Source organism: Lepisma saccharinum, unplaced genomic scaffold (genome assembly GCF_977018435.1).
Source record: "Lepisma saccharinum unplaced genomic scaffold, izLepSacc3.1 HAP1_SCAFFOLD_415, whole genome shotgun sequence".
NCBI classification, from domain to species: domain Eukaryota; kingdom Metazoa; phylum Arthropoda; class Insecta; order Zygentoma; family Lepismatidae; genus Lepisma; species Lepisma saccharinum.
Window position 1 is genome coordinate 71,899 of NW_028143116.1, and position 18,614 is coordinate 90,512.

Consider the following 18,614-nt stretch of genomic DNA (forward strand, 5'->3'; position numbering starts at 1 on the left):
GGTGACGCCGACTGGTAAAGACTTCGTTCACGCAAGAACAAATTAATTCTAAAATTTACCTTGTTCGACTTTTTGCAGCCAGTACAGGGGGCCTGGCCAAACTTTCCTCTGATTGGCTGTTCCACAGAATCCAGTCCAGGAAAGCTAGTAGCAATTAGAACATGTCCTATTCCTCCAAACCAGTCAAGCCAGCCCGGGTCCATATCCATGGTAACGGTTGAAGTTTTTGCGTGCGATGACGTCAAACCGGTCAAATGAATGTATCACTTCAATGTGAAGTCACGCGAAGTGCAGAACGACGGTGTTGCAATATGCAGATATTAAACACCAGAACAAGAACAATGTCTATATTAGAAATGCGTACTGTAGGCTGTGGAAAAGCTAATGTGTAAGTCACAAGAGTCATGAAACAGTTGGACTGTAACTGTAAGTTACAAGACTATGGACAAGTAACAGGTGATTAGTTCGCGACAAACATGAAACTTATAGTGATTTACTAAACTTCACAAAATCAAATGTACAGTATTTCATTTTATGTTCATATTATAAAATATTGAACCGAAAGAATCTTATTGCTCGTTTTTAACATCCGGAAATTAGTTTTTATTTCATGTTATGTATAATATATAACCGTCGGTGTATTCAATTTATCTGAAGCCAAAAACTGTAAATGAATTTCCGAAATATTACGAGCTTCACATCAGCTTCTGTGACGTCACAGGACTAGTCCAGTATAATCAACATTTAACACAACGCATTGTAAAAGCGTATGTATTTAGTTTTCTGACCTAATCGTCTTTTTCTTATTAATTCAGAATGTTCACTTCACCTCCAAGAACATTTGAAAATACGTAAATGACATTGATAAACGTTAAATCCAAACTTTACAGTTCTGCATAATCTACCTTTATTTTTCAAATTACTTAAAACTGTATCAAACATTTGAATCATTCTCTGAATCCTTTCAAAAATTCTCAGCGTTTTATATATAGTTAATTGCTATGTAATAATAATTTACGCGTTCGAGTTCCATTTTTAAGATAATTATTGAAAATATAACGTACAGGAGGATTGGGAAAGAGAAAGATTGGAATTCGTTTTCTATAAGCTTGCAAACTTTGAAAACTCAATTGTCGTGTGTAATGTGCAGAAATTTTTAATTTTCGATAAATATGGTAAATATTTGGCTGCACAAGTTACCGTGGTCATAGGTTGGAGTTCTTTAAAAGCATTTTTCTCATTAAAGATTTTCCGTGCACACACACGTTCAGGCAAAGAGTGAGAGTGTACAGTCATGGACACTTCTGGGTTGTAACGATTCCATTGAAAGTTAATGGAATTGTTATAACCCAGAAGTGTCCGTGACTGTACAAATATGCAACGAACTGAACTAGTCTACTCTAACCTACTTGAAACCCCTGGATGCTAAGGATACCGAACTTAAATGACCTAACCCACTAACTCAAGTCTACGGAAATGGGATTTACGATCACATGGAAAATGAAACTGGTTGAAAATATTAATTAGAGCAACTTATTTCAATAAATCCAGAGCAAAAAGCAATAGAACACAGGAGGCCTCATGTACGTACGTACTGTACAACCAGGAGAAGATTGCATTTTTTGTTCTAAAATCCCTTTAATATTCCTTATCGGTAGGCAAGCTGCGTAATGGTAAAAATCAATAGACAGTTCTTGGTGCAAGTTGTTTTTCAGTACAAGGCATGAGGTTTAAGAATATCAGCCAGTGTTTCATTAATTCCTAAAAACGATAACTTACTTGCAACTGACATAGACGTGTGCCGAAATTATGTCAGGTAAAATAGATGTATGTATGTATTTAGGACCCTTTTCAAGGAGAGTGGTATTATGAGTTTGTACAACCAGATTGTGATTTTTTCTTGCGTTGTACTGATGTAGAGTACAACACACATAAATTTGCCGTTGCGTAGATATCAATTTTCGTTTCGTCTCCCTCTCTCTTAGTATCACGTGTTCAACCCTGCTCGAAAACATTCGCTATTGTTGCCATATTGTCATTCCATTCCTGGACACACTCGCGCAAACATCATTGAAAACAATTGAATAGCGCTCCAGCTCGCGGTTCATACCGTTCGGCAGGGACGGTAATGTGGCAATATAGCACGGCGTAGTGGTTGCTTCTTTTATGAAGTGCATGTTCATTGGCTAGCTAGTAACTAGTGTTGCCAACTGTAATAATGAAGCACTATTTCTGTCACGGAAGGGGAAAGGCAAGTAAAATGACGGTGAGTTTTGTTGGATTGGAAGCACCATATTTTTTTTTTATACTAAGTATTTTACCGGTTTGACGTTGTGTGCGTGTATTGCGTGTGTGTATGTGAAAGTGTGTGTTTGTTAATGAACGTTAAATTCCATAATGCCTCCAGTTCTGTCAAAGTTGAAATCAAAAACCTTGCATAGCCAAGCTCGGGAAATTCTAAGCATCGTGCAATAGTTCATGAAGGAGGAAGCCAGTGAAGGTGTTAGCATCCCAATACAGCATTTTGGCAAGAGATCAGCGGCTGCGACTGGAGTTCCTGAACGAACAATCAGGGCTATCATGAACGAAAGACAATCTCTTGAGATGTCAGAAGGCCCCTCCACATCATTCCACACTCCCGGGAAAGAACGACAAAGACCAGCGACCAAATCGTCAGTGGACGCTTTCGATGAAAACGTTATCCGTAGGCGCATATACGACTACGCTCTGCGTTAAAATGAAGTGCCGACATTGAAAAAATTGCTTGTCAAATTACAGGCGGACATACATTTTGCGGGAAGTCAAGAGAGTTTGCGACGTTTGTTGCGAAAGATGGGATTTAGGTGGAGGAAGAGGAGGCTGTCATTTTTGCTGCTTAATGCGATGCATATTGTTTTCTGTGTTAAAATTGCCATGCTTTCATGGGTGACCAAGTTCATAGCAGGGCCGGCGGAAGGGGAGGGCGAACCGTGCCACCGGCCAGGGCGGTAAAATTTGAAGAGAAGAAAAAAATAAGCCTATTGAAAACTGTGGTTGAGCGCAGGGAGTCGTAACGTACCCAATTTGCGTTACATGGTACGTTCCATTTTGTAGGAGGAAGAGTATGGTTCAACTGCTGGTACCCATGTAACGTAACGAAATGCAATATCTTATAGATTGACGTTACAAGGAACGTAACAAAATGTATTATGGTAGATATTAACGTTATAAAGGAACGTAACGAAATGAGCACCTTGGAACAGCGACGCGAAATCCCCCCTCCCCTCCCTCCTTCAGAAACAATCAACTACCCCCTAGGCCCAATACACGGAGACCCTCATCTTACCAACTCAGGGGTCAGCAACCCCGCTGACAAAGGACTGAGGGATTCACCAAGCAAGACATCAGTAAAGTAAGTACAAACAGTTCCAAATGCACAGCAACCGGTTATGATTTCTCGGTATTTCAAATCTGCTATCAGAACGTTCGCGGACTTAGAACTAAAACAAATGAATTTTACAAGAGCTTGCTTTCGAACAACTATAGTGCAATATTGATAACAGAAAGCTGGTTAACTGAATCGCACATGGACAGTGAACTTTTTGATGATCGTTATGTGGTTTATAGGTCCGATCGAAACGCAATAACAACAGAAAAAAGAAAAAGGGGGAGGGGTAGCTTTAGCTATAAAATGTAAATTTAAGAGTGTGGTTAGTCGACTCTCCGCGTTTAGATCCAAACATAGACTGCATCCTCGTTAAAGTGTTAATTCAAGGCATTGGGATGTTGTATATTTGTGTAGTGTACATAGCACCAAGTAGCAACTGCAATACTTACTGCGAATTCTTTAGGTTCATAGAAATGCACTGTCAACCTGGTAAAGTTAAACTCCTCTTGGCCGGCGACTTTAATCTCCCTGACATAACTGACTCCAATTATGACTTAACGACTTCGACTGGACCTTATTTAGAATTGCACAATTTCATAAACTTCTCTGACTTAATAAGCCTAAATGACGTAAAGAATAATAACGGAAAGACACTCGATTTGATTTTGACAAATGGACAGGGAATAACAGTGACACGGAGCACACAGCCACTAGTTCCTGAAGACATATACCATCCCTTGCTGCTAGTAGATATTAATCATGTCAAAGAAACCCGCTATAAAACTTGTCGTAAGCTACAGTACAATTTCAGTAAGGCCGACTTTCCATCCATCTATCACAAACTGCTTAACACGAACTGGGATGTATTAAAAACAAAGAATGACGTTGATCAAGCTACAGACGTGTTTTATGAAATTATATATAAAATATTCGATGAATGTGTCCCCTTAAAGAAAAGCCGCAAAAGACAGTACCCGTGTTGGTTTACGAGCAGCATTATTAAAAGTATAAGTAGGAAACATTACCACCACAAGAAGTGGAAAAAACAGGAGGGAGACTTTCAATACCACTACAATAAATTTAGCGAATTTCGAACAATAGTTAGTAAGGAAATTATTGATGCATACAACAGTTACGTTGCCAACTCGGAAATAAATATTGCAAAAGATAGCACCCAGTTTTGGTCGTTTGTTGCAAATAAACGTAAGAAAAGCAACAAAGATCCTGTACTGTTCAAGGATAAAGTGTTGTCAGACCGACGTTCAGTAGTCAAAGCTTTTGCACAGTATTTTCAGTCGGTGTATAAAAAAGATCCCCCTAGGTACGACATGAAAGTATTGCCTAACCATAAACAATATGAAACTTTGGATAATCTTAATATTACAGAGATAGGAATTGAAGACATAGAAAAAGCCATTAAAAATTTAAAACCTAAGAAATCAGCCGGACTGGACAAGATACCGCCCTATGTAGTTAAAGGTTGCAGTGATGTGTTGAAATACCCATTTTATCTAATTTTCAATTTAATTCTTGCAAAGCACAAATTCCCTGAAAAATGGAAAGCCACTGCAATTTGTCCACTTCCCAAAACCAATAACACTAATGACGTACAAGACTACCGCCCAATAAGTATATTATCAGCCCCAGCAAAAATATTCGAAAAAATCATGCACTGTTACATATTTACTCACGTCAAACCTGTAATATCATCGTTTCAACATGGCTTTGTACCACGTAGATCAGTGTTGACCAATCTCTCCGATATTACCAATTTCATAAGTTCAACCTTGGACGAAGGACGTCAAGTTGATGCAATATATACAGACTTCTGCAAAGCATTCGACTTGGTTAACCACGATATCCTATTAAGTAAATTAGCATGCTTCAATATTTCTGAATCACTGCGTCAATTGTTCGCTTCCTATTTGCAGAACCGTAAGCAGTACGTGACGTATAAAGGCCACACATCTTCAGAGATAACAGTCACCTCTGGAGTACCTCAGGAGTCTAACTTTGGGCCACTTCTTTTCACATTACTTATTAACGATTTGCCTGATTCATTTGAAAATTCACACAAATTGCTTTTCGCAGATGACCTGAAATTCTACAGGAAAATAAGCAAACAAGATGATAGTGTTCAACTTCAAAATGATATTACAAATTTAGAAACGTGGACAATGAACAATGATTTAACACTAAATATCAATAAATGCCATTTTGTATCATATACTCGAAAGAAAAACCCAGTTGAATTTCAGTATCAAATATACAACCATACTCTAGCAAGAAATTTTTTAGTCAAGGATTTAGGGGTTATTTTTTATTCAAATCTTACTTTTAATAAACACGTAGAACAAATAATTAGTGAAGCGTTCAAGAGCCTTGGGTTCATTCTTAGAATGGGAAGGGATTTCAAGAGTATAGACACACTAAAAGTTTTGTATTATTCGTATGTAAGACCAAAACTCGAATATGCATCTGTTGTATGGAATACAGACACAGCAAAGTACAGTGAAGCAATTGAAAGAGTCCAATCACGATTTCTTAGATTTTTAAAATACAAATTTCAGAAAGTTTACCCCACCTTTGAACACTACGACAACCTAATATATGAAAGTAGGTTTACGAAGCTGTGTCATAGAAGAACGTTACAGGAAATAGTATTCTTGTGGAAGTTGTTAAATAACGAAGTAGATGCTGAACATCTACTCTGCCAGATAAATTTTCGAATCCCGTCGTCGAAAACAAGACTCAAGAACGAAGTTTTTCTTATAAAGAAGGCTAGATCGGAAATTAAAAAGAAATCTCCATTGTGGAGAATGTGCACCAGTTACAATAAATTGTTAATCAAGAATAACACCATTGACATCTTTTCTATGAACCTAAAGGACATCAGTAAAGCCACTATTAACACAATGACCTAAGCTTAAACACATAATTTCCTAATGAAATGATATGTGATCAAGTGTGTGTGTATATATATATAGGAAATAATTTTAAATGTATTTTTATGTAGGTGTATATATATATATATATGTATATATATATGTATATATATATATATATTACAGAAATATATGTAATTGTATTCACTAGTATCCTTCATATGGGCTCTGTAATTAGGTATGTACCTGTTGAGTTCGATAAATAAATAAATAAATAAATAAATAAATAAATAACGTAATATGCAATATGGTATATACTACCGTTACAAGGAACGTAGTAACGAAATGCCATATGGTATATACTAGCGTTACAAAAACGTAACGAAATGCAACATGGTAGTAAATAACGGTACATAGGAACGTAATGAATGCAATCCTCCGTAACGGAATGAAGTGAAAGGCAATATGGTTAACTAACGTTACATAGGAATGTAGCAAAATGTAAACCACTGTAGCGGAACGGAACAAAATGCAGTTGGGTACATACCATCTGCATAAGGAACGTAAATAAATTCAGTATGGTAGATGTTAACGTTACAAGGAAAGAACAATTCACAAATGTTAGCTAGTAACGTTATAGGCGCGTGACGAATATAATCTATTTAACATCAAGGAAGAAAAAGGAATAGCCAAAATCTCTTACCTTTCATTGGAACATTGCGAAAAATAACTCAGTATATCGTATGGGATTAATGTGAAATAGCCGTGAAAAATATGGTTGTTTGTAAATAATTGAATTTCAACCAGGGTTGTTAAAGGGTCAGGAATTCTAAATCAATTAAATTCCGGTTCAGCAGGGAATATTAGCAAGCATAAATGGATCTGGACCGTAAAGAGCCTTTTTATGTATTTCAATTCGTTCCAAGGACATTTTCTCCTGATCAATTGAAATACGGCACAGGGACCTTCTTTCCGGATAAATTTAAAGACAGTCTAAAGTTCCATACTGAAAAGAAAGAATACGCAACTTGGACCGAATTTAAACTGTGTGATAAAAAAGGTTCTGGTCTTGTTGCGGAACCAAATAGAACCCATTAGGATTTATGGGTTCGTGGACGTTTAACAACCCTGATTTGATATTAAATTACATTTTTGGCTCGAAATTGAATAAAGCTTCCAACTAGTGTAGAAATGAGTAGCAATAGGCGTGCGCACGGGGTGCAAGGAGGGGGGGGCAAATGCCCCTTACCCCCTCGTCATGGACATCTTTCGATATTTTAGACGCAGGGAAATATGCCATATGCAATTGCATATTAACCCGATAATAGTGTTGCCCCCTCAAGAAACACCACTTGAATTCGAAATTATCGCATTCCTGCATCCCCATTATAATAATTAATGTAAATTACTATGACAAATCAAATTATACGTGTGAAATATATACTTTTAGCTGACATTCGTTTTCTAAAGGGGAGAGGTGACAATCCTCGCCCCCTTCCAGATTTCCATGCCCCTATATTATTAAACTTTATTCCAGAAATTTAGGGTAGAGAAATCATATCGCCGGTTATTAAACGATATTATGCTCTTGAAGAAAATGAAGTATTTTGAAGCCGATGAAAGTTCACAAAGCAACAACGGCGGAAGAAGGTGCAGTGGCACAACCACAGGGGGCAGGGGAGATTAGCCCTCAAACTTGTACAGAAATCAATTATAGGGGGAAAGGAAGGCAAACATTGAACTATAGAAAGAAAGGTTGCAGAATCTCAGAGTAGCAAGACAAAAGGATACTCAAGATGGATTTAGTTTTCACGTCTTTCGTGCACTATTTCTTCCAGACGGCCAAGAGCACCTGCGAGGGGGCACAGAGGGGCAATTGCCCCCTCTCGATTTCTATCTTTATACCAATTTAAAAAAAGTTATATAAACTTGGACAGTTGCTGCTGATTACGGTGTAAGTTTTGCCCGTGTAAGGTAATAAATAGATTTATTATTAATTTTTGAAGCCGCACCGTTCATTTATAAACACACTGTATATGAGCCATTGTGAATTCGAGTCAATTTAAACATTTTGCGTTGTTGCGAGATTATCTATTAGGATAAAATTTGGACATAAATAATCTAAGTAGAAAAAGTGCAACTTGTATATCAAAATTGCCATGTCCATCTGATCTCCGAAAGTAGTGTTTAGCACGTCACATTTCAAGTATATGATTGATTGATTTGGTGTTTTAAGTCCACTTTATGCACAGTAAGGCTAATCGGGACTGGACCTTCAGTTTGAAGTGGAATCCGAACCACTTGTGCCTCCACCGGGTATCGAACCCGGGACCCCTTGATTACTAGGCGACGGCGCAACCACTGCGCCATCGGGGAGGCCATTTCAAGTATAGTCCATGATTGTATCTAGTATATGAACGAGATTTGTCCCTCCTCTAAAACAATACGTGGCTTGTCCCCACCGAACGAAGTGTGTCACTTATAAATTAAGTTTCCGAAAGCAGGCATTATGCATGAACAGAACAAAAAATACTCCTGAGAAATTACAAAAATTATAAGCCAGTTCGTGACCGGGAGTTATTGACGGTCTCCCCCCCCCCCAACCTATCCGCTTTAGGTTCCGGGTTCGAGTCCTGGTCTGTAAATATCTTTTTTAGGTCTCTCTTCATCAATTTAATCTATTTATCATCCATCTTCATAGTTTCGATTAATTATAAAAGTGACATAAAAGCAAAGCAAAATAAGAACAAATAATAATAATTGCAAAATGACTACAATGTCAGAACTACATTTGAAAAATAAAATACGAACAGAAGATTCATTTTCAAACAGGTATTTGGGTAGAATTGTGTAGACAGACAGCATGCTCCCGAAAGTTGCCAATCCACGTGTAGCATGACCTTCGATACTGGAGTTGCGCTTTTTCAGGAAAGTTTTCTCGACCCTCCTCAAGCGTCTTATCAAGAATGCCTCGGTGTTCGCAGCATTGCCAACTTATTTTCCGTCGGAAAAAGTCTTTTTCCTCCTATTAAATCTGCGGTTGGCTCTTCAATACAGCTTATTAATCAAGATACAACAACTGAATTACGGCGAAGTAGGTTAGAAACCCTGTGTGCTCAAGAGCAGCTTCGATAAGGCACCTGAATTGTTTCGAGCTGAACCAGGAAATGGGCGATCTTTATTCCCAAAGGCCATTCCGTAAAACTAATGCCACAAAAAGTTTTCTGTGTGTGATTTGAGATCATGAAATTGTTGGTTGATGATAATACTACAAGACGTCAAGTGGATTTTTTTTCTGTTTCGTTATTTTATATAGCTTTGCTACCTATATAGTTTGAATAACTAATCAATCATTTGATGAGCAGACAAACACGAAGAAGCCGATCCCGTGGCAAATTAGTTAGCGTAATACACTGCGAAGTCTAATGTCGGATTAGAAAATATGGATGGGTCATTTGTCTTTATACCACTTCCATCACCTATCACATCCTTTATCATCGCGATTAACCGAAAGTGGTAGACGAGAAATAAAAATAGAACCTTTGCATGAATGTCCGAAAAAGAGGCAAGGGCACGACCCACCTGGAAAAGGAAAGTCAACCAAAAATTATATATATCGCGCAATTGCATTTTAGCTCTAATAATATATGTTAATTATTGCATGAACATGATGACTTCAAATTAAAGCAATGGTTTTTGAGGAGACAACACTGTTATGGGGGAACATGCACCTTGTTTGCCCCCCCCTGGAAAAAAAACTAGCTTGCTTGCCCCTCCCTGGAAAAAAATCCTGCAGACGTCCATGAACCTTTGGTATCGACTTTGGAGTATAAAGCTGCAACGTGCCACCACTCGTAACTCCAGGGTATGGAGATCCGAATTGGCAACACACCGCTCCTTGCTCCGGCTGGTCAGTTGGGAGCACCAGTTCTCACCCAGGGATCGAGATTAAGACGATCCACCCTTCCTCCAGGAAGGAAACCACCGAATTGCGACACGTGACAGTAAATAAAATTCCAAATACTTTATAATTAAAATGTCCAAAATCTTTAATCACGAATCGCGCGCGTACATACTGATTCGCACAAGTTAAAAGTTATCATTTGTTGGGTCATGCACGCTCGCAGGCAGTCATAAGCAATTTATTTAACACGAGAGTCCGCGCACCGCCTTCACAGTTAATAGCAAGACCCCAACTGCTACCTCAAGCGCGAGGTGCAGCATAACAGATTGTTCTAACTTACAATACAAACTCATAACATAAAATAACACAAGAAAAACTGATAATTTATATAACCCATCAATGTTAATTAGCGATAGTACGCTAAAGTTAAGGTTGGCAACAATTAAAAATGCCAACGTGGAAGTTTTTACATCGCCAAGAACACGAAGCGTGGTTCCCCTACTCCTAACATAAACAGCCAATAGGAATACGATATTTTATTGAAAACGAGGGAGAAATACTTTGCTATAATATTACAATATTAAACTATATAGAAATAACTAAACTCATTTTATCAAATAAATCATATTTGCCCTTGTACATAAAAAAATGATTAAATAAAGATTTAGTTTATAAGGAAGACAAATTACTTCAATCTTGTACATTGTTGAACAAAAATCGATATTAAGAAGAAATGTATTTAACTTGTGCTTCAAAAACAATGAAAACGTTGCATATATTATTTGGGATCCTATAAATTCTGAATAAATGTTGCAAAAATACGCGAAAAAGAAAGTAAAAAAAAATACGTGAATAATATTATAAAATATAAAGAAACGTAATATATACATGAATTATAAAAACAATTAACTATAAATAATTTAATCCAAGTTCTTAACTTGAAAATGTACGAATAAGATAAATACCAATATACAACTGAAATCTGCCCAACATGGCGGTCGTTAGAAAGCATTGTTTCTTCCATGTAAAGCGCGGCAATGGACCGCGACAGCCTCTTATTTGCCAGGAAATATCAACACGAGAACAGGGATAGGAATTCCTCTTATTTCAGATTTTCTCAAACTAATGGAGTGCATACATTGCTCTAAGCAAGATGCTCTCTACCTTATGATGGGAGCAATGTATGCTCTCGAAACATTGGACGCTAACGCCGATTTAAGCTGTCTCGCAAGCCGAGAACACTGTTCGAATCTCCACAGGAATATAATAAAAATGTATCATACCCAAATGACACATCTGGTGTAATACCTAACGTGCCAAATTTTGGAAAATAGGAACTGGTAGCGCCACTTTCCCAGGATTATTATCCGTGGCATGCAAGCAAGGTTCTTGTATGTGTGACTTTTCTGTTTCTCAGACTACGTGTGACTACCTACAAATCAGTGACGTGCACTGAGGAGTAGCTAGTCTAGCAGAGATAGATCAATCAATCTCACATCTCGAATTATATTCAAATCACAATATTTATTGTCTTGTTAAAGCCACCACAGCTCATATGCAACACCTTCTTTTCCACGCGCTTCTCGTCCATCGGTGTTCTCCGCGGGCAAAGCAGGCTGGATACCCTAGCTCGCTCTTCTTCAGCCAGGCCAGTTTCCAGGTAGAAACGGCCGGCCCAAGGAAAAGGAAGATTTCTACCTCTACTTCCCTTGCCCCCACGCTCCCCGCTGCAATGGTTGAAAGCCCAGGCTTTCAGGTCCCCCAGTCTATCTCCTATAGGACAGATAGGGGATTGGTTTCTCATAATTTTTTTGTAAATCCTCTAAAGAACACAGGGTAAAATTTTCTGTAGTACTTATGTTCTCTGTATTTACACAACCTTTTACACGTTGTACAATATGTGTGTATGTATAATATGGGATGTAGTTTTATTATTTATAAAATGGGAACGTGTTATGTGCAGACAATAATGTTATGCTTTCTTTCTTTTTTTCTTTTTTCAAATATGGAATATATAATGATTAAATTACAAATATGTGCTCAGGCTCTCTCTGACTCTCGTTTTAGTAGTGTTTTATTTAAATATACTCCTCTTGGTCTCTAACAGTCATAAATACGGATGTATTTATTTGGGCAAGAGAACGCGTGTTCATATTGTAAAATGAGAATTGAGTGATGATATGATGAAATTGGTGAAGGGACCTCATATGAACAATCCAGGCCAGGATTCGAACCCGTGATGAGTGCGCATTCTTGTCCTATGTGTTGCAGTGAATAATGAAATAATTTGGAATGAAAAATGTATCTCAGAACTCAAAAAGTCAAATGAATATCATTGAAGAAACTACAAAAAAGTGTGTTGTGTTTTGTTACCTGTCACCAAATCAACCAAGCGTGGGGGAGTGGTTATCACGGCGCGCTACGACACCAGGAGTTCCGGGTTCGAACCCCGACCCGGGCATGGGCGTTCCCTGTGCTCGTCCCTTCATCAATTTCATCGTATCGTCCTTGCAATTAACCAAATGTGACAAAAAAGCGACGCTAAGTAACAAAAATGAAACAAATCATTGATTGATTGCTCAATTTGGTTTATTTTACTTCGCTTTTCCGCCACCTTTGGTACGACAAAATTGATGAAGGGACACACGCAAAGAACACAAATGGCAAATCCGACATTCGAACCCAGGATCTCTGGCTTAGAGTCAAATGAAATAGTTCTTTTTTATTTTCGAATGTGGGTGGGGGTTACGTGTACTTTTTTCTAGTACTCATTCATAATTTTGCAATCTTTTCCTGTTATTGACATTCTTCTTTTTTGAAGGAATACTGGCCCTAAAGGGAGGAGGGGTGTGACTCACACAAACCCCCCCCCTTGAGCACGCCACTGGCTGCTACCCCAAGTGTTGACGTCACCGCACGTCACTGCTACAAATTATGTGAAACAATAACAAACAACTTCCCGACCGATTTCCAAGGCTCGTTTCACCCTAGCTACAAACTACCATTTCGATCACTGCATGCACGAGTGAGTAGTGGTATTCGCGTGTCTTCCCTTTAATGCAAAACCACAATTTGCTCCACAGCATGCTAAGATTTTCGAAAGCAATACTTGTGTGTTAATTTAAATTTTGCCCTGTTCATTCATCTATACAGTATTTACTACTTCCAAATTTGTGTGCCTGTCTTGAGTTTGCATTCTCGTGGCTGCTGCCATATTGCGTAGATGAACGAAAAACACACTCAATATACCAAATTGCTTGTATGTAGACATCAGACGATAAGGGATGAAACAATTGCAGCCTACAATTTCCCTCAATCAACTACAATTGCCATCTGAGTATGAGAAACCACTTGCATTCTAACCGGGTTCGATTCCTGGTGGAGGCACAGTGGTTCATTTCCCACTTTAAACTGTAGGTCCACTCCCAATTAGCCTATCTGTGCATACAAGTGAACTTAAAACAAGACAATCTTTCATTCTAACCTCAGTCAATTGTGGGAGCTGCTTAGAAGTAGTAGTGTTGCTGGCATGGTGGACTTCGGTTCTTACTTTTGCTTTTAACAGATAGATACATTTTGAATAATAGTGAAATCAAAGTAATCCATTATTTTACCGAATAACAAAGTTATAATGGAATTGTGTTATCTCCATTACAGAACAACTACCTAATCTCATTCAATTTCAGTGTTCTATCTGGTAGATAGATATATCAACCTTTGCAATGATGTTAACTTTCAGTGCAATGGCGACAAAGGTCCAATAACTATAATGTCAAACTTTAAACGTTTCCTGACAAAAAATGGACAGATCATTTATATTCTCAATGGATATGTTGAAAAAAAGACTAATATTCATTTTTTTAAATTTCTTTTTTTAGCGTAGGTAAAAGGAAGGTATAATCAAAATGTCCATCATTTATTCATTGATTTCATAAAAGCATATGATTCGGTCAAACGAGATAAATTATATAATATATTAGTCGAATTTGGAATACCTAAGAAGCTTGTTAATATGATAAAAGTATGCACCAGTGAAACAGAAAGTAAAATTCGTGTGGGTATTTATGTGTCTGACAAATTTACAATTCATGATGGGTTAAAACAAGGAGATGCAATATATCCATTGCTCTTTAATATTGCCATAGAATATGCTGTTAGGAAGGAAACAGAAACTAACGAAGGACTAAAATTAAATGGTGTTACTCAGTTGTTAGCATATGCAGATGATGTAGACTTATTAGGGGATGATATAAATACAATTAAGAATAATGATAAAATATTTTTCAAAACTGCTAAAAACATAGGTTTGGAAGTTAACAAAGAGAAAACTAAATATATGCTTACAGGCCGAAACCAAGGGTTAGGTAATAATCAAAATCTAATTATTGATAACAACTCGTTTGACCAGTTTCCAAATTCAAATACTTAGGAGTAATATTAACAAATGAAAATTATATTAAAGAGGAAATAAAAAGTAGGCTTAATTCAGGAAATGCATGTTACTTCTCTCTTCATAAACTTTTTTCTTCTAGTTTAATAACTAAGAAACTAAAAGTTAAAATATACAAAACAGTAATTTTGTATGTAGTGCTCGTATTATATGGGTGTGAAACTTGGTCCCTTACATTGAAAGAGGAACATAAATTGAGAGTATTTGAAAATAAGGTTCTTAGGAAAATATTTGGACCTAAAAGGGATGAGGAGACAGGTGAGTGGAGAAGGTTACATAATTTAGAACTACATAATTTGTATTCATGTCCAGATGTTATTAGAATAATTAAATCAAGAAGACTTAGGTGGGCAGGCCATATGGCACGAATGGGAGAGGAAAGAGGAGTTTTCAGGATTCTTGTTGGGAAACCTGATGGTAAGAGACCTATAGGAAGGCCAAGACGAAGATGGAGGGACAACGTTGAGATGGACCTAAAGGAAATCGGTAGGGATGAAAAAGAGTATATAGATCTTGCTCAAGATAGGGAAAGATGGAAGGCCTATGTTGCTGCAGCCATGAACCTTCGGGTTTAAGAAAGCTAGAGAGTTAGTTAGTTAGTTAGTTTAAAAGGAAGTAGCTAAAAATGAGGAAATAAAAAATATTACATGGCAGAGTGGTTAGCACAGCGCACTACGACGCAAGGGGTCCCGGTTTCGAATCCCGACCTGCACATGAGTGTTCTCTGTGAGTGTCCCTTCATCAGTTTCAGCATTCGTCGCTCATGCTCATCTTCGCTTTCTGAACCGCCAAGTGTACAGCACGTAGCGTAGCGTTTCGCGTCCGAATTCCAGGAACAGGCAACTTACGGTTACCTGACCAAATAGCGTTTCGTCCGAGGGTTACCATCCTAATAGTGTTTAATGAAGCAAACTCTTGCTAACACTCTTAAATGCTCCATCGAAGAAAATATATTTCTTTTGTTTTAATATTTCTTTCCCTCTGGAAATTGCAAATCTCACCTTCGTAGTTGTCAGATAGTAAGAAAGTGTTGCCATCTGCCATGACTAAAATTTCTAGATCCAAGTTCACTTCCTCTCGACGATTTGTTTTGATTTGATTTGTTGTTTTAAGTCCACTTTATGCACATTAAGGCTAATAGAGATTGGACCTACAGTGTAAAGTGGGATTCGAACCACTTGTGCGTCCACCGGGTATCGAACCCGGGACCTCTCTCTCGACAATTCGTCTTGAGTCTGAACTCCGCTGTCTATGCAATGTAGTTTTAAAAGTTGTAAACCGAGGTATACTAGTCACCAATTCCATCGCTGCCAGTGGTTAGTCAAGGTGTGACTCATCATCAGCCAGGCTCGAACGAAACGCAACTCATTAAACCGTCGCAGACGAACTGTAGCATTTTTCTAGAAATTTCGCTTTCGGACGAAACCCTACTGAACCGTACAGCAGTCCCAATGCCTGCTCCAAGTTCAGCTGCTTTCGGAGCTCTTGGTTTGGAAAGGGGGTGGGGATGAGGAAAGGGTCTTGATTTTTTATACTGAAGCTCGTTCATTTCGTTCTCCTATTTCTCTTGGTTGAATTTTCTGAGATACGGAATCTACCTCATTTTGCTTTTCATTACGTTTTATTGCATCACCCACGGTACGCTTACATGTACTACTTAACAATTTCAATTTCCCTGTACCCTTTGGTTAGGTACGGTAAAAATAAATAGCTGCCATTCGTCAAATGTTGTATTTTTGTTTTGGTTACCCATTTTTCTCGTACTTCAGTCAGGGAGCAATGCAGCTACTGGTAACAAATGTAGTCAGGAAGTAGCATCAATTGTTCCTTCCCCGCACTGTAGTTGACCAGTAAAAAAAAACTATGTAAAGCCTCGTTTCTATTACCACAAATTTGCCGTGCAACATGACGCGCGGCATGCGACGCTGCATGTGCCAAGCATTTGTTGAAATGGAAACTGTCTGCAACATGCCGCGGCGCAAGTGCCGGGGACAAAATTGCCCCAACAATTAAGACGCACAACATGCGCCGCGGACAATGGAAACAGCCTGCAGCAAGTTCCTGGGGCATGCGCACTAGAGTAGAAACAGACGACGCGACTACAATCTGTGGTCCAACAAGATTTAATAACAATGCAAAATCACTTACAGTCATTCTTACAAAGTTTTCGTATCCACTTTGAAGACGTGAGTCTCTCATCAACGAGTTATATGCTCCTTCCGAATTTCTTTTCGCTAGAAAACTCCTAATCCACCATCTAGGTCGTTTTCGCCTCTTATTTTTACAAGTTCATGGTACGCGCCTGCCACAAAACCCGCCATAGTTGTATTGTTCATCTTTACACAAGTTAAATCACTACCAAATTATTACAATACAAGAGAAGAAACACTGACTACTCTAAAGCACAATGGAACAACGCTACACTCAAGTCCTGCACTCCTGTGCTGTTGCAGGCGTATTTTGCAGAAGTAGTTTTGAATTGGAAACAGTGCACTGAATGACACGCAACATGCGCCGGCACATGTTGCGCGTCATGGGTCTGGAACTTGTCAGAATGGAAACGTAGCTTAACAGAAACAGAAGGCTTTCACGATTTGTCTGAATATTAAAGTGATCTCTTCTTTCACACCCAAACATAAATAACTATTTTCAGATTTGAAAACGTAACAGGGGTGTAAGGGGTGACCTTCCACGTATTACAGCCAATCCTCAACTTCATTCCACGTAGTACACCTTGGACTGCTCTTTGCAGACTAACGAGACTCTGGCGACTGGCCCTATGGCCAGTATAATTCTGTGTGTTCTCCTGCTTTCTGTCATATGCGCTGAGTGCCTTTTTACAGCCTCAGCTTTTAACCTGTCAGAATATTTTAATATTTCAGTTATGCGACATTACAGTTATGTTATTTGTTATGGTAAGGGGCTGCAACCCGTATAACGTGGCGGGTGCAAAATAGCCTAAGTGCTGACGCACCCAAAATTTAAAAAAAGTTACATATAACTTTAAGAAATGCGTATAAATATTTCACCATCGTTTATATTTATGTACATGTTGTTAATTTTCAAATATTGTGAAGAAATGCAGCAAGATGCTACGTATTTGATTACTAATGTGAGCCACTGTATATGTTATGTTTTTATTTCATGAACAATGTATGGTCAAACATTACTTTGCAGAGCTCCGTGGCGGAGTGGTTAGCACAGTGCAATACGACGCCACACGTTCCGAGTTCGGATCACAGCCTGTGCATTATTTTCTTTGTGATGTCCTTTCATCAATTTTGTCATTTCATCACCCATCCTCGTCTTCACGATTAGCCAAAAGTGGCATAAAACCAAAGTTAAATATAATAAATCAAAATCAAACATTACTTGGCATGACAAGAATGGATAGGTTATTTTGAAGCTGCTGTTATTAAAAGCAAATTGTATGTAGCTTTCCTAGACAGAAGTTTCACACACAGAAACTGTTTGATTGGATAACGGCTGCGGATTCCTACTCGAGCAGAAAAAATATATATTTCCATTTAACATTGCGCTTCGACGCCAAGGGTCCCGGGCTCGAATCCCGGTCGGGCTTGGTTGTTTGTGAATGTCCATTCATCAATTTCATCACTCATCCCCATCTTCGCAAATTAGCCAAGAGACACAAAACGCGAAGTAAAATAAACTAAATCAAATCAAATCAAAATCAAATCAAAATTTCCATTTATTACTTACAACAATAGCAGACTGATTTCCTGCTAAATCAAAGAAAACTTGCATTCACAGTTACAAATTGACGTGTTGAATGAAGTTAACTACAGATTTATCTCACTCCAATTCTGATTAATCGAACAGCACACCACAACGTGGGTCATTATATATTTCCAACTTACTCTCTAGTTCCTCAACTAAAAATAAATTGACTGCGAGACAAAAACTCCTCTCCGATAACACATTATATGCAGAGTATACGCAAGTTGAAATTCCATCATAATAATAATTTGAATTCTTCAAGTAGTAGCT